Source organism: Schistocerca nitens, chromosome 1 (genome assembly GCF_023898315.1).
Source record: "Schistocerca nitens isolate TAMUIC-IGC-003100 chromosome 1, iqSchNite1.1, whole genome shotgun sequence".
In the NCBI taxonomy this organism is placed as follows: domain Eukaryota; kingdom Metazoa; phylum Arthropoda; class Insecta; order Orthoptera; family Acrididae; genus Schistocerca; species Schistocerca nitens.
In genome coordinates this window covers 531,593,263-531,611,867 of record NC_064614.1, presented here as the reverse complement: position 1 = coordinate 531,611,867, position 18,605 = coordinate 531,593,263, and the positions used below count along the sequence as shown (strand labels likewise).

Below are 18,605 nucleotides of genomic sequence, written 5' to 3'. Positions count from 1 at the left end.
CGAAAATGACTCATTTCGTACGCTCTCCTGAGTCCTTATTCTGGACTTTTTGGAGTCATCGTTATCCAGTCATAGTCACCACTGATTATTCCTGTCTCGACCGTGGAAGCTCTGTTCCACTGCTCTAAGATTGTACTGACGCTTTGAGCAATATAGGTGACAAATGCTAAGTGATCTGATTAACAAATGTTTCCATCGTCTCCATGATTTGCAAAAACCTTTTTTTCCGGGCAAGAATGGTTGTCGAGATGAGACATTGAACACAAAATTGGCGTACACTACAGCAACTTTATTCGAACATCAAAACGCTACCGTGACACACAAAACACTGAAGTTCTTCCTGGTAGTGGTCGGCCACGGCCAACACCCACTGACGACCACTGCCAAGGAATTACAGCTCTGGATTCCCAGAGAACAGTGCGCTTCCATTTTCGAGGCAGCAAGCAGACCAGTGTTGACCCAGAGAGTACGCAGCAGTCACCATACGATATAAACTTGGCTTATACGCGCCCATTACAAAACACAGCAGCCCGGCAATTGTGATGCGCGAATAAGATGGGACGGAACCAGGATCAGTGGCAACGAGTTTTGTTTACAAGTGAGTGCACGATTTGTTTGGCACCCAATGATCGTCACAGTTATCGGCGGACGCCTCAGGCATGCGGCGCCATCAGTTCACTAGGAAGATGGGCCGGTTTCTTATTCGGATGGCATCGGGAAGAGATGTCGAACGCCTCTGATCACTACTGACGGAAATTTGAGAGCTGTGAAGTTTCGGGACAGGATCATCCAACCTGTCGGTAACCGCTCCGACGATGTGGTCGTGCTTCAAGGGTGCAACTAACAATTACACTGCTCGCACCTCACCCAGGAGATATAAATCAACCGAACTGAACCCGCTGACATGAATCTGATTGAATATCTTTGACACAGACTGAAACTTGAATTACGTTGCCACATGACGCCTCCAAGTGTGGAGTACGATCTCAGAAGAGGCGCTGTCCAAAAGAGGGTTGAGTTGAGTTGTTTGGGGAAGGAGACCAGACAGCGAGGTAATCGGTCTCATCGGGTTAGGGAAGGACGCGGAAGGAAGTCGGCCGTGCCTTTTCAAAGGAACCATCCCGGCATTTGCCTGAAGCGATTTAGGAAAATCACGAAATCCAAAAGAGGGATAGGCTTCAGCAGCTACGGCTCGACCACATTATGGACAGCGTACCAAGTAGGATTCAAGAATATTTTCATTTCATTTTTTTTAGACTTACTTTCATCAGACATCTCTTCCACCCCTTGAATCTAAGCCCATTCACTTTCCCAGATACGAAGGTGGTGTAAATAGTTTTGCTAATAGTTTAACAGCGTGCGCAGCGGGATGCTCTTTTGATGTCCAGTGCTTTTGTATTGGCGAGGACTGGATTTCTAATCTTCGTCCTGTCATAGCCGTTTAGGTTTTCTGTGAATTATCTAGGAACAGCACAACGGTTTCTCACATAAATTTGTCGTCTGTTTCCTTTTCTGCCCTCGTATAATCCCCTAAAGTGTTTAGTGACAATGAAACTTACTGCTAATGTTCTTCTACAAACATGTTCCGCAAACCACCATTCGCTACTTGGTGGAGGGCACCTTGTACCACTACTAGTCATTCCGTTTCATGTTCCACATGCAAATGGAGGGAGGGAGAAACGGCTGTCTGTACGCCCCCGCACGAGCTCTAATATCTCTTATCTTTTACTTACGAGAAATATACATTGGCGGCAAAGGAATCGTTCTGCAGTCAGCCACAAATGTCGGTTCTGTTAGTTTTTTCTCAATAGTGTTCGTCGGAAAGAACGTTGTCTTCGCTATAGTGATTCCCATTTGAGTTTACAAGGCATCGCCGTAATACTCGAGAATTAGTTGAAGGTACCAGTAGCAAATCTGGCAGCACACCTCTAAATTGCTTCGATGCATTCGTGTAGTCCAATCTGGCGAGGATCCAAACCACTCGAGCGGTACTCAAGAATGGATCGCATTAGTGTTTTCTACGCGGTCTCCTTCACACGTGAGCTACGCTTTCCTAGAATTATCCCAAAAAACCAAAGTCGATCTTTCGCCTTCCTTACTACCGTGCATACGTGTTCATTCTATTTCGTATCTCCGAGACAGGGTGTGAAGGGTGAGCCTTGGCGGCTCGTCTCGAGTCGAACCATCACTGCTTGCGTGTCTTTGGTTCGGTGTTTGCTGTCCGTTATGACCGAGCGGTTCTAGGCGCTTCAGTCCGTAACCGAACTGTTGGTACGGTCGCAGGTTCGAATCCTGCCTCGAGCATGGATGTGTGTGATGCCCTTCGGTTAGTTAGGTTTAAGTAGTTCTAAGTCTAGGGGACTCATGACCTCAGATGTTATGTCCCATAGTGCTCAAAGCCATTTGAACCATTTGGTTCGGTGTCGCGCGGTGTGGCTGGGTAACTCTGGCGCTGAAGGCGAGCGAAGCGAAGGGGAATTTGCATAGGAGAACTGAGGCGAGTGCACAGAGCCTGGTGAGACCGATTACAAGTAAGTGTGCGCTACTGTACGTGTTGCAACCCGGTGGTAACTCCGCAGGCTGTGGGGCCTGGTAGCTTTATGCAGTGGTGACTTTCCAATTGGTCGTGTCGAATTCTCGTTGCACGTTGGCCGACGGCCAGAACTGATTTTGGGGGGCCTTCCGTTCGTCCACTAAAGCCATATTTTTGGAGAACGAAGGTATTATTGTCCCGAACTCTGGATCCAAGCACATTAATTGCTTTCTGTTGCATGTGCATTTTTAATTTTTTTTTTTTAATTTGCCTTGTTTTTAAGCTTTGAAATTTTACGTGTAACGTGCTCCGTAGCATTGCAGGGCTCGGTGATATAAATTTGTGACCTAGACAACATGTTATTACAAATTAAATATTTAAGATTTCTGTACAATTCTTTACTGTGTAGTCAGCAGATCTATTGCATTTTATTCATATTGTAACGTTTGTGAGCCCACTCGTGTTATTGAGGTTTCAAGACAGTAAGTCCCAGGTATTTCGGGCGATTGCTTAAACTGTGTCAGTCCTGTGCATAGTGGGCTAGTGCAAGGTTTTGGAAACGAAAATTTAATATTTATACTCTAGTTCAAGTCCGACCTAGTCCTCTGTGCAGTTAATACGAATTTTTCCTTGTACCTAGCGTAATAAGTTTTTGTATCTTACGCCTGCCTCCCATTCTACCATCCGAGGTGTATGTCCTTGTTTGTGCAGAGGTATCTTGTTTGCTTTAATCGTCCACGCTTGGGTCACTGAGAGGTTCGTGCTACGCAGTCTGCAAACCTGCGATCATGAAGGGACACCTAAACATTAGGCGACACACCTTGTTGTGTCCGATAATCCCAGGATCCCCACCTGTATATTGAGTCTGTTGCAACTAGCCCAAGCAAAAGATAAATGAATCTGATCTGTTTTTGGAAGGGAAGAAATTTTGATGTACAGGTTTATTCTAAGAATTAACCATCGTATGAATCTTGATTTTGAAGTTATTAATTAGTCACATTACACTGTCATGAGATTGGTGAAACAATTTCTGGGCTAATTAGTGGGTTAAAGTAACCTTCTTTAACTGATTAATGGTTTTAATTACAGCGTTTGTTTTCTGAGTGGTCATAATAAATGTAAGCTGAGTGTCAAATTAAACGGTGAATACTGTTGAACAACCTTCTATGTAAGTGTTTTTCCTAGAAAGTCCTTGGGCGTAATTTGCCCATTCCAAAGGGGAATAAGTGCCGATATTTTTATATGTGACACTTTAATATGTTCACACATCGGTGTGTTGGGTGTTTCTTTTCCCTTGTGTTGATTAGTCTTCCTGCAAACACACCAAGTAATTTACTGACTGATGTTGTTTTCATGGTCGTAAGTGCACCACTAAATTGACAACACCTGTCAGTATAGGCTAACCATTATGCATCCAAGTGTTCACAATCCAAAAACTCAGCTGCTGCACAGGAAAAAATAAAGTAATAATGCCTTGCTCTTGCCACACTTACTTGGAGCTACTATCCAACTTGACACCATAAGACTTGTATTAACTATAATTATTAGTCTGCAAATTATTTACATACTGGTTTAATGTTGTTCAGTACACTGTCCTCAGTCTCTAATAGAATTATATGCACTTACATGTGTTTCACCCTGAGTCAAGCATCATGGCAATAATGCTATATTTGAACATTAAATGATTGTCTTCCCTACTCGTAAGCTTTAACTTGTATTTTTGTACTTTTGCAGCAAGATGTCATTCTATACTTCATATTGAATTTCTGCCAAGTCATTATATATTCTACTACAGCCACTCAACAAGGACATTTTTCAGTACACTACAGCATTATTAGTATAGGTAAACAGTGGCTGATTGCGGCTCGACCTGTCCACCACATCTTTTATGTATAGAGAGAACAACAGAGGTCCTCCTAGACTTTTCTGGGACACTCCTGACAGTACCGTTCTCCATGATGAACTTGCATTATCCAGGACAACGTACTGGTTTCAGTTACTTAAGATTGGTGACAAGCCAAATTGCGAGGTCATAGTTGAAATGCATAGCTTGGTATGACATATTTGCTAATAACAGGGTGTTCAAATGGCTCTGAGCACTATGGGACTTAACATCTATGGTCATCAGTCCCCTAGAACTTAGAACTACTTAAACCTAACTAACCTAAGGACATCACACAACACCCAGTCATCACGAGGCGAGAACGCTACCGCACGACCACGAGCTGCGGACGATAACGGACGATAACAGGGTGTAATCGGTGTAAGTGCAGGTATTTCTATTAGTGACAGTGTACTGAACAGCATTACATCAGTATTTACTTGATTTGCAGACTAATAATTATAGACGTTCGTCAACAGCATGTACGAATTTTACAAAATGGATTACTACAAAATGGATTACACTGTGCTGTCTGTGATAATGATATTTATTCTGCTACCGGTTTCGGTCCTAAATCATCTTCAACGGCAGAAAACGTATAGCAGATTTATCACATGCCATACGTGGTTTGACTTACGTTACTTCTGAAAACTATAATTGTCAATATAACTGAAAAATCGTAGCAAGATTACAATACGACGGCTCACTCGCAGAAGGACAACATGTGATGTATAGAAATGCTATTATGGTTTTCAGAAGTAATGTAAGTCAAAGCATGTATAACACGTGATAAATCGGGGCTATACATCACATGTTGTACTTTTGTGAGTGAGAGATCACGTTGTTATCTTGCTACGATTTTTCATGTATATTGGCAATTATGTTTTCAGAAGTAACGTATGGCTCTAATGGCTCTGAGCACTATGGGGCTTAGGGACCGATGACCGTTGCAGTCTGGTCCCTTTAATCCCACAAACCAACCAACCAACCACTATGGGGCTTAACATCTGAGGTCATCAGTCCCCAAGCACTTAGAACTACTTAAACCTAATTAACCTAAGGACATCACACACATCCATGCCCGAGGCAGGATTCGAACCTGCGACCGCAGCAGTCACGCGGTTCCAGACTGAAGCGCCTAGAACCACTCCGCCACCGCGGCCGGCAAGTAACGTATGTCAAAGCATGTATGACATGTGATAAATCTGCGATAAGTTTTCTGCCGTTGAAGATGGTTTAAGACCGAAACCGATAGCAGAATAAATATCATTATCACAGACAGCACAGTGTAATGCATTTTGTAAAAATAATAATTATAGCCATTACAAGTGTTTTTAGGTTGGTTAGCACCTCCAAGTACCTGTGGCAAGAGCAAGCCATTAATTCTCATTTTCAGGTTCTAACAACCCTACCACAACAAAGGTCAAAAATTAATTATGATTGTAGTGTTGCTCACGCTGCCAAATATTGCATTTTCGGGCAACAACAACGTTATATTATGTGGCAGGTGTTATTAGAGCACAGTTAATATAGTCATTTCTTGAAATAATGGATATACTAGGCACTCATCTTTTCGTGTTCCCCACGCTGGTCTCGTTGTGAACTCATGGCTCAATCGTCGAAAATCTAGGTAGTGATGATTCCAAGCTCGGATGCAAAGAGGCCTAGGTGTTATTCTGCGATATTCAAAAGTTTTATAGATGTGTTTCATAAACCATTCTTGAAGATTAAACTTTTGCAAGTTAGGACAATGGTGATGTAAAAAAGTAATCAGCACTCCGAATTTAAGTTACACTTCTTTTTATTAATTTTGTTGCAATATTACGTAACTCGTTCCAAAACATCACTTCACAATATAAAACATAGTTGAAAATATCTTCCTCACTGTTAAAGTTCACATTTCATAAACTGACTACAATTTGCGTCTTTTTATCATGACAACCAAGGCTTGACACTCTAATAACCGCTTACGCCCCCAAAAATCAGAGTTACAAGTACGTCAAAGATGGGCTCTGAGCACTATGGGACTCAACTGCTGTGGTCATAAGTCCCCTAGAACTTAGAACTACTTAAACCTAACTAACCTAAGGACAGCACACAACACCCAGCCATCACGAGGCAGAGAAAATCCCTGACCCCGCCGGGAATCGAACCCGGGAACCCGGGCGTGGGAAGCGAGAACGCTACCGCACGACCACGAGATGCGGGCGTACGTCAAAGATCATAGTGACAAAAGAAAGAATACACATAAGAATAATATCATTGCAATATATACATATCGATGTATCGAAGTACCTCTACATTAATGACATCAAATCTGAATGTTGCACAGAAATATGTTAACTATTTTACAGAAACACAGTAGAATATTGCTGGTATCGAGAGGTTGAGGTAAGGTGCCGTAATGGTTACGTAATTCAAGTACCATTACAAGGTCAGGTGTCGAAGTATGGACACATGGTCGCAAAACGGTCAGTCCATACGGACATGCATATTCGCCTGAGTGGCGCAGTACGCCCGTGCAGAAAACATCAGGTTATAATGTTTACGATTTGTCTGCAGAAAGACATGATGCAGGGAAGAAACAACCAACATACTGACGTGTGTACATATTAAAGTACCACATATAAAAATATCTGCACTTTTACCCATTACACCACGTTTAAATTGAGCATAAATTCCAAATTTCCTCGCATGGCAGTGGAAAACCAACGACTCGGTTAGGCAGTACGGTCAGCCAACCGCCAGCGAGGCTGAGAAACGCCACAGACCGCTGCAGCCGGAAAGGGGGGAGCGGAGTTTTAAACGTGGCCGGCTGGTGAAACGGAGACGGCCGGTGTCGGCGCTGGAGTGCCGCGGCTGGTAATCGCGCGCCGACAAGGAGGCTCTCCGCGGTAAGGCGGGCCTGGGCCGTGGGCCGGCCCGGGCCGCGTGTCGCGCCGCGGCGCCGGATCAGCGCGCCTGAGTGCCGAGGCGGGTAATGCCCGGCGCGCCGCCGCTGTCCGTCTGCTGAAGCCTGGCCACTTCTACTCGCAGCGCTGCGCCCCGCCCCCTCCCCCCCACCTCCAGCAATTACTTCTTTTCGTGGAGAGCTTCTCTTTCCTCAAAACCCTGCGTGACGATCATTTGGTTACCTCTAACTCGAACCTCTCATCTCTTTATTGTCTTCACGTCAATACAGTAACCTACGTAGCTTCGGTGGTTAGTATTGACGGTTACTGGTTCGCAGGTTCCCTTTATCTTGTTCTGAGGTCAACTGATCCTACCGATACGAAACGACGTGCCCTTAGCGCTAGGATTTCACCCGGAACAAGTCCCGCCCATTCACCCCCCTCCACGCCTATCCATAGTGTAAGGCCCTCCCCTAAACAGCCGCCAGTTCCGCAAACTGGAAGCTACATCAAAGTTGTTATCGTCACTGTCCAACACATGTTACACTGTGATGAAATTCACTAATGATAAGAAATTTAAGTTTTTCTGAATAGTAATATAATATGAATTTGCATTATTAAACAAATAAAAATATTTATAGAGAATTGAAAGCATCGCCAGCAATAGAAAACAAAAAATAACGTGATGTTATTTGAGGGCAATAAGGACAAATTTTCACTAACTAATTCACTTATTATAATACGTTTATTTGAGGGAAACAGCAGAGCAAACATACAATGCGAAAACAATGGTCTTGAATCTGTCATGTCGGTAGTAAACCCACGGATGCAGTCGACTAACTTTGTTGACTAAAATCAACGTTATATAGAAATAAGTAAAAGTCGTTTTGTTTATGTAGGCCCTCATAGTAGCTCACGAAAATTAAAGAATATAAGAATGCCATAAAGTAGAAATGCCTAATGAAAGCAGTAAGATATTTGCTTATATGACAAAATGGTTCAAATGGCTCTTGAGCACTATGGGACTTAACATCTGTGGTCATCAGTCCCCTAGAACTTAGAACTACTTAAACCTAACTAACCTAAGGACATCACACACATCCATGCCCGAGGCAGGATTCGAACCTGCGACCGTAGCGGTCACGCGACTCCAAACTGAGGCGCCTAGAACCCCACGGCCACACCGGCCGGCTTATATGACATATTTCGTTAGTATTTGCTTGGGTAATGGGTAAATTTTAACTTACCTGCGCATTATAAACGAGGTTATAAAGAATTGTGGCTGTTTCTGTGTGATTAGTGTCCTATATGCTGTTGCAAACGTCTCAGGAAAATAATCTGTCGTTATTCTTTGTCCTGTCTATTTTTAACCAAAAGATTTATTAATTTCATAAATGTCATTCAAACCATTTTTTAAAAATAATAATGATGTTGTGTATGTTTGTCACAGAGCAGTTATGGAGGAAATAAATGCTGCAGTGTTTCACTGCTGTAAAACGTCCTTCATGCTGTGCTAGCTCGTCTTCCACCCCTAAAACTTTTCAGCAAAACTATTCAGTGAATAATATGCAAAAACAACCTGGATCGATCTAGCAAGAACAAACTAATTTTGATGCCCTCTGGAATTATAGTGAACACTGGTGCTTGTTTCGCTTTTACTGTCTGAGTTCTCAAAGTCAAAAGTCAAGTATACCGTGGTTCCTCTTTGTCCGAGCAAATTATTCTTTGAGGATAGGTTTTTCCTGTTTTAGCTTCGGGTGCTTTTTCTCACATAGAAGTATGTTTCTTCATAGGCTATCCATCTGAATACTGAGTTCTCGTATTTAAAGAATTCAGTGTTAAATTGTTTTCTCTTATGTTTGCTGTGGAAGTACGTGGCACAGCTGAGGCCAATTGTGCACGTTTTTTGTCACTTGTCTTTTAACTATCTGGCAAAACTTAAGACCTAGCAAGATATTAATTTAACATTCACTCCAAGTGCAGCCAAACGCGGTAAACCACCTGTGTCAACTGAAACAATGCCCAGGCGCCGAACAAAGACCGGGAAAACCGGAGGTGAGTGGGCGGGACTTGTTCCGGGTGAAATTCTGGCGCTATCAATTCCTTACGAAACGTCGGCTATGACGTCTGACGTCATGTGATGTGGTATGTGACATCATAGTTCCTCAGACAGATGGGTAACGGAAAGTTATAATTAAAGCGCAGCTACTCACGAAGTTTTAGTGTGGACTGTAATGGGAGCGAAACTTGATAGATATTCTAATGCGTTAATGTGGAACCAATTTACGCTGGAAAGAAAATTAGTTCAAATTTTGGCAACCAGGTGCAAATCTAGTGCTGTACAGCACCTCGTTGGTGTCTCTGGTGCTCATGCTGAACAAATTCTGTATACAGCAATTACAAATAAAATCAACATTAAGACTTTCTCACTTGTTTGACCTTTTCTACCCGCGTCCCGTTCCAGATCTATTACATATGGAAACATATCTATACCTCAACGTCCGATTTGCACCTGGTGACGAAAATTCGCATTATAAAATCTACCACTTTTCGCTGCTGTACGATAATCACAGCCGATATTGGACCTCTCCGAGTAGCTACACTTCAATTATAACCCACCGGTGCTTCCCACCGATATATCCTCCTACACAACGACTTTCATAGTAAGCTCGACACCAAAGTAAAAACAGAATCGAAAGTATTACTTGACACCAACCTAACATCAAAAGCACTTAGAATTCAGCGATTCAGCATCAAATTCCACGCCACCAAGTCTCTCAACTTGATGTGCACGAGAAAAGAACAGGTAGAAAAAAACTAATAAATCGAGATATTTGTTGAAATTAATGCCCATTCACTGCCCCACTGACTCTTGCCACTTCCTCAATGTCGAGGACATTGCACATATTCTGTATGATACTTAACCAAAAACAATCACACTGTAAAAAACGTTAAAAATTAAGGATTATTTTTCTCATACAGTTGCTCTTAGTTTCATGTATAAGTCTGATGCAAAGTGTATTTGCCATTTCATCCATATCTTTAAAAGAGAACTTTAAAATATCAAGAGTTTTTCTTATGTTTCATTTTTATATACACAGAGTTAGCAGTACAGGCGTAAATATTTTTGTTGGTGATAGGAAAGTGTGCTGAATAACATTACAACAGTATTTACTTCATTTGCAGAGTAATAAGTTATTGGGAGTAGTTTGTTTTTAGGTTGATTAGTACCTCCAAGTACTTGTGGCAAGCCGAGCGAGGAGCCACAGTGGTTAGCACACCGGACTCGCATTCGGGACGATGACGGTTCACACCCACATCTGACCATCCATATTTAGGTTTTCTGTGACTTCTCTAAATTCTCCAGGTAAATGCCAGGATGCTTCCTTTATCTCTTGGCAGCAGCTCAAGTGTTGCGGCGTGGATGCGTGGACGCAAAATGGTTCGTCTGTTCAAATGGTTCAAATGGCTCTGAGCACTATGGGACTCAACTGCTGAGGTCATTAGTCCCCTAGAACTTAGAACTAGTTAAACCTAACTAACCTAAGGACATCACAAACATCCATGCCCGAGGCAGGATTCGAACCTGCGACCGTAGCGGTCTTGCGGTTCCAGACTGCAGCGCCTTTAACCGCACGGCCACTTCGGCCGGCGGGTTCGTCTGTACTACATAGGTAGTATATTATGTGACATGTTTATGGGAAGACTGTTAGACGCAGAGAAAAAAATAAGTAACATTCTCAAGTGGGCACATTATCACCAATGATCACAGTATCTGCATTTATGCCCTTAACACCCTGTGTAATACATTTGGCAACAGACCTATCCAAGTAACAAACCAGAGGATATATAATGAAAACCGCTGAACGGCTCGTAATGTGATTGCCTACAGAAGAACGGCACAAGTGCACGAAGAACTCAATAATTTACGTTCGTCCAGTAGACACTGTACAATACATGTAGTTACTGGTTAATGTGTTAAATGAGGATAGTGTTAGATTACCTACTCCGTCAGAGTTTACCCAAGGCGTCACTTGCTATCTCTATTGGAGATGGATCCAACACGTTTGCAGAATACCGTTGCATCAAAATTGCAAATGTAGTAGCTACATCTCGCAGGTTCGAATCCTGCCTCGGGCATGGATGTGTGTGATGTCCTTAGGTTAGTTAGGTTTAAGTAGTTCTGAGTGCTAGGGGACTGATGACCTCAGAAGTTAAGACCCATAGTGCTCAGAGCCATTTGAACCATACACATACGATAACTCTCACCAAGGAAGAAGGCCAATAGGCGCGGAGGAAAATCATGAATCTCTCGCACAGCGCAGAGTCCAGAATGAGAAGAAAAAAGTGCATGGATCCCTCGTATATAAAAAGTTTAAAAGAATGGACCCGTAAAATTACACATCAGTATCCCTTCGTGGGTTTGCTGCAGATTCTTGAACATATTCTAATTTCGAATGTAACAACTTTTCTTGAGAAAGAAAGGCTTCCATCCAGAAATCGGCACGGATGTAGAAAGCGTCACTCGCGCGAAACTCAGCTCGCCCTTTCCTCGCACAGTGTCCTGCAAATCATGAATGAAGGCCAATAAACAGATTTCCTACATTTCTGGAAAGCGTTTGACCCAGTGCCCAACCGTAGACTGTTAACGAAGGAGCGTGGATATGGAATAGCTTCTCAGGTACGTGAGTAGTTAGGGGACTTTCTGCGTAACAGAGCCCAGTGCGTTGTCTTGGACGGCGTGTGTTCATCAGAGATGAGGATATCATCAGGAGTGCCTCGGGGATTTGAGACAGAACAAGTCGTGCTCTCTATACTATAAGCAAAAACCATCTAACGGATAAATGAGCATAAATTAGCAACTGTTTGTTGATGGCGCTGTAGTGTAATGGAAAAGTTGTCGTTGAGTGACTCTTGAAGGTAACAGGTAGACATCATTTCTGTTTGGTAAATAAATGGCAGCTTTCTCCAAATGTACAAAAATTTAAGCTAAAGCAGATGAGTAGGAAAACAGTCCTGTAATGTATCAGTGGTGTAGTGCTTGACGCAGTCACATCGATTAGATATCTAGGCGTAACGTCGACAGGCGATATGAAATGGTACCAGCAGATAAGGTCGGTAGTAGAGAAGGCAGATGGTCGACTTAGGTTTATTAGGAGAATCCTAGGAAAGTGTAACTCATCTATAGTGCAAACAATTCTTGAACAATTTTCGTGTGTCGGGGATCCCCACCAGGTCGGATTAAAGAAAGACATCGAAGCAATTCCGAGGTGATCTGCCAGATTTGTTACCATAGGTCAATCAGCATACGAGGATTACGGAAATTCTCTCTGGACGCAAATGAGAATTCCTGGGCGGAAGACGACGCTGTTTTCGCGAAACTCTATAGAAAAAATGTAGAGAACCTGCATTTGCGACACTGCAGAATTATTCTGCTACCATCAACATACATTTTGCGTAACGACCGCGGAGTCAAGTTAAGAGAAACTGGGGCTCATGTGGAGGCACATAGTCATTGTTTCCTCACTCTATTTGCGAGAGGAACGGGAAAGGGAATGACTACTAGTGGTGCAGTGTACCCATCGCCATGCACCGTTTCGTGGATGTAGATAGATACGGATCCCTACATGCGCATATTCGTGATAGCAAAGCTTTACTTTCTACAGCAATACTGCATATTTCAGTCCGTACCAGGAAACTCGTAAAAAGTATATACACTATTACCAAGCACATAACGAAAAAGTATGAGACTATAATCATTTTGCAGAACTGATGGACTGCTGTCAGGTGTCGTAGGAAGATGTTGACAGCTTACATTAGGTTTCTACGTGTAGAAACGTTGCTCGTATTTTAGTAACAATGTACTACAAATGAAAAACGAAGGCATATTAACTCGTCCGTGAGAAGAGGCAGCTTCTTCATCACTATTACGGTAAATCATTCGTCTTGTGTGGTACTAGAGCAAGAAGTATTTTGAAGTTGTAAACAGTTAAAACAAAAAAGCGAAATTACCTACTTAACTCATGATAACCTACATGACACAATTTCTTTTCGTATTTGACAATGGTGCGAGAATTTCTCGTGGCGTAATGTTCGAAACCACAGGAGACATGCAGTAAATATGAGGCTGAAAACTCGCTACAAATGGCTCTGAGCACTATGGGACTTAACATCTGTGGCCATCAGTCCCCTAGAACTTAGAACTACTTAAACCTAACTATCCTAAGGACATCACACACATCCACGCCCGAGGCAGGATTCGAACCTGCGACCGTAACGGTCACGCGGTTCCAGACTGCAGCGCCTAGAACAGCACGGCCACACCGGCCGGCAAAAACTCACTACAGTTCCTCTTACCATTTCTCTGTCATCCCACTTCATTAGTCCACAGCAAGTGCCCCTAAAACTGCAATCGCTGTAGCGTTCTAGGGAGTGAAGATGGTCTCGTACTCGCACGCTGACAAACTTGGAGGGCCCGTATTTTCATATGAATGTGCTTTTATTCCTGTGAGGCAGGGTAGGGCTCACCTACAAAAATTCCCTTCCTGTTCATCTCAGAGACACGACTAACGATGTCAGCTCTTTGCACGTTAATTAAATTCTGCGAAGATTGCTCCCCCTCGAGGAGGACCCAAGAGAAGAGCGCCTTTTATGGCGCCTGGAATAGCTGGCGGCCAACGGCACGAGGCGAGGTGGTGTTGCACCAGGCCGCGGCGTGTACGGGCGCAGAGGAGGGCTCCGGAAGATGTCAGTCTGCTGTCAGAAAGGCCGTATACCGTTTGGGATGGATAAGAGAGTCGGTTCTTGAGTATCAACTGCGCATACCGTTCGCGCAGTGAGCCAGATAATGCTGGTTCAAGGTCAGCTGTTCTCGGCCGTCCCCCACAACTTTGGCAGTGTTATAACTCTCTGTCTGTGTTGGTTGGTTAGTTGTGACGCATGGTTTGCCGCCATCTTAATTAATAATACCGCTGAATGTGCTATGCGTTTAGTCATTTTGTTTTAAACACAGAAAACGTCTATCCTGCTGAAATTTATCGATAAATTGTTGCAGCGTATGGGGAACGATGGAAGTGGTGTCGACTGTTCACTGAAGAAAGGAAGAATGTTCACGATTAGGATCGACTTGGAAGCCTACTGGCATCACAGAAGAGTTGACACTAGAAACTGGTGAGAAGATTCTGAAAACGGGTGCGTCACTATTGACGAGCTTCATCAACATTTGCAAGTTTCAAGGTTAGTAATTTATGCAATTGTTACTGACAAACTCCAACGCATAAAAATGTGGGCAAGATGAGGCCCAAGAATGTTGACGGACGAACACCGAACAAAGCATCTGGCACGTTCTTTGTCATTTTTGGAGTGTTGTGATAAGAATGGTGATGAGTTCTAGAGTCACCGTGTGACTGGTGATGAAACACAGATTGCTTATTACACTGCAGAGACTAAACGACAATACAGTCAGTGGCATCATTCAAGTTCTCGGTCAAAACCAAGAAATTCAAATAACAACTATCGACACGGAAAATCGTGGAGACGGTATTCCGGGACCGAAAAGGAATCCTTTGATAGACTGAGGGATGGTGTGAAACCTGCTATTGAAAACCGCCGGCAGGGATTATTCTGAAAGGACATCATATTCCCTCACGATAATGGCCTCCCGTTGCAGTAAGGACAAGGGCGCAAATGGGCAAGTCTTGGTGGGCTTTCATGGACTACCCGCCTACGGTCCTAATCAAGTACCCTCAGCTTTTCATCTTTCTCCAAAATGCAAGAAATTTCTTGGAGCAAGATGAGTACAGAATGGTGACACGCCGAAAGCAACTATAACTGACTTCTTAAAAGGGCTGGCGGCAGTGTTCTGTAACGATGGTATCTAAAGATCGGTGCCACGACTAAACAAGTTTTTAGACGTTCATGGTGACTATGTAGAAAAATAAAATAATATTCACATTGTCGTTTCCTATAAAATGCATGTTCATAAATAAAATATTTCATGTGCTATAACAAAACCGTTCTTACTTGAAACGCGGATCACAGCCCGATAGTTGTAGATGGGGCGCGTATCTACGAAGTAGTTCATTGAAACGGCTACGCTTGTAGATTACGCTTGTTAGACTAACCATACTGCTGCTTATTAAAATTGCAAACAGAATGAAAATTTACTTGTTATGCTTATATAGTTTGGGAGGTTGAAAATATGATTAAATTTGCAAGTGTCTAGGGATATGCGTGGTGCGAAATTTACTCCACCACCTCTTGTAGCAATTATGGTTCTAACCTGATTTGACATCGAGTCTGAATGAAGGTGGATGACAGATACGGTACGTCGTTACATACTGTTTTAACTCTGTGCCGGGTTTCATGAATCATAATGGCTGGTGAGTAGAGGCAAGCCAGTCTCTCGGAACCTATGACCAGTTGTTTTCGGCGGGTCACAGACCTGGAGAATGTGCTGGCGAGAACAAAAATATCGCTGTAGGTGAGGGCAGCATGGTCAACACGTGGTTTGCATTTATCTTCTAAGTTAGGTGACAGTCCCAGCCGTAACATGTCAGTGTAGAGCCTTCCGCCCAAATTAACGCCTATGATAACCAGAGGACATAGCTTTGTATGAGTATCCGAATGAAGCTCTGTACCAGCAATCCCAACCAGTAGGTCTGTATGATGACGACAGAAATCTAGTCACGAACATTCACACAGGGGCATGTCAATGGTGATGCCGGACGCAGAATCCGCATTTGTATCAAAAGACGACGTGGTGCCATTCCCCTGTACAGTACTGTCGTCGGGAGCACCGGACTCGACTCGTATCTTTCTGATGTTGTGTGAAGGGAACAGTCCGTGGTGTTCCACACGTCATCGTATGCCCGTGTCGTAACTTCTCTTCCTACAAATAAGCCCCTTTCCCCACTCAAAGTACGCGACGTACTTGTAGGATCCTGCATGGCCGATCGAACAGTATGTCCTTTCGGGCGCTAGACACGTGGGGCGCAGATCCTTCATGGTGTTTATTATTGCCCTCCGGAACCCATTGATCCCATATTTACATGGAATTTGTGGGATTTCGACCAATTAGAGCAGCAATATTGCGCAACCATAAACTACTGTGTCGGTAGACCACGATCCCGCTGCGCCGGCCGAAGTGGCCGTGCGGTTAAAGGCGCTGCAGTCTGGAATCGCAAGACCGCTACGGTCGCAGGTTCGAATCCTGCCTCGGGCATGGATGTTTGTGATGTCCTTAGGTTAGTTAGGTTTAACTAGTTCTAAGTTCTAGGGGACTAATGACCTCAGCAGTTGAGTCCCATAGTGCTCAGAGCCATTTGAACCATTTTTTTTTTTTATTCCGCTGCTGCCGAGTACCGACATGTGCTGCTGGTCTTTTCTGCTTTTTAAAAGAGGCATAACATGATCTTCTTACGAACCACATTGAAATGCTATTTCTGAATGAGAAAAAGCTGTCTAATCTTTCCTTGTATACGGACTGCAGATAGCATTAGTCCTACTTCCTTTGTGTCGTTGCACTGATGCGCGTATCATTTGCATCGCCAAGTGTGTAGTAAACTTCATGCCGCCTTCATGATGTTGCAGTTTGAATGACCAATAGTGTACCTTTTTGAAAATGGTATCTGTTGTTTCGGTGATCTTGAAGCTTGCAAATAATGAAATTACAATGAAACCCAGACCATTAACTGCTACAGGCGTTGATAAATATCAACGGGGACAGTTGAAAATGTGTTCCCCGACCGGAACTCGAACCCGGGATCTCCTGCTTACATAGCAGACGCTCTATCCGACTAAGCCATCGAGGACGCAGAGGATTGTGCGACTGCAGGAACTTACTTCTGGCACGCTCCCCGTGAGACCCACACTTCCAACTTACTGTCCACGCACAAAATTTGTAGTGCCCCTGCCCACTATATTCATTACGTATGTTTTTGGATAGAGTCCGCCTTTAGCAAAACACAATTTTGTTTTTTAACCCAAACATGTTTCACTGCAGTTGTAGCATCTTCAGTGGGCTTTTATTTCTCATCTATTAAAGATAAAGAATGTTCTTTACTGTTTGTATAGATGTAACTGTTAGTTTTTAAATCGTAATTACAGATATTTCAAAAAAACACATGGACTTTGAATTCGTACCTTTTAACCACATGGTGTGGTTTTTCTGATGTGTTGTGTTTCTATAGTGGCTGTTTTGTTGCACAGTTTGTCATCTGCAACCACTTACACCTTTAAGGCGGGCAATGGAACAGTTGAAGGTTTAAAAACAAGATGGCTGACAGTGGAACAGTTGAAGGTGTTCCTGGCGGTTGTTCTGAATCTTTCAGAGGTGTCTGTGAATTGTGTGTGTGTGTGTGTGTGTGTGTGTGTGTGTGAATAATTAAGTAATTTCATGGATAGAAATAACAATTTCAAATCGTAAGCGGTTGCAGATGACAAACTGCGGAACAAAATAGCCACTGTAGAAACACATCAGAAACACCACACCATATGGTGAAAAGGTACGAATTCATAATTTATGTGTTTTTTACGAATATCTGTAACTACGAAAAACTAATAAAAAACTAATAGTTACATGTATACACCACTAAAGAACCTTCTTTATCTTAACAGATGAGAAATGAAAGCCCACTAAAGATGCTGTAGCTGCAGTGAAACATGTTTGGGTTAGAAAACAAAATTGCGTTTTGCTAAAGGCGCACCCTATCCAAAAACATAAATATTGTTAAAGTAAATACAGAAAAAAGAGCTTCAACTCCAAGATGACTATACTCATTATTTGCGGCAGTCAGTCTACCGATTCCAATAAGAGTTTGAGCAATGTGAGTGCATCCGCGCTGAAGAAGATCATTGGCCGGTAAGCCTTATCTCTATGAAGATGGTATCTGTTCTTTCGGACATGTCCTCTGACGAACGGTCAGTATTTGGCTGGTGGATTGTTCCCTCGCATTCATACCACATCCGTGGAACACTCAACATTCGGTACTCAATTACATACAGCTGCAACAAGACCACATGGTAGCTCAGACAGAACCTGGGACCTGTTTCTTACAGCACATGATGAAAGCCAAGCCACTGGCTATAAATTGCTTCCACAGTCATGAATAACATAATGACGAACTCTTAAAATTTTAGTAAGCATTGTTTCAATGGAGGATGAATAGTGATCAGTATAAAAAATTAAAAATTCAGTTCAACAGTCTCGATAGCAACACATGTTTATTTCGGTTGGTAGCCGATTTCGGTCTAAAATTTAGACCATAGTCGCAGTTGGTTGCGGTGGATGGAGCAAGAT

General features: G+C 43.1%; 1 non-coding gene across 1 annotated transcript; it reads right to left on the bottom strand.

Moving 5' to 3' along the window:
* Positions 1-17,044: 17,044 nt before the first annotated feature.
* Positions 17,045-17,118, bottom strand: Trnat-ugu (transfer RNA threonine (anticodon UGU)). Its single transcript has one exon. It is a non-coding gene; the product is annotated as a tRNA-Thr (tRNA).
* Between the last annotated feature and the right edge of the window lie 1,487 nt (positions 17,119-18,605).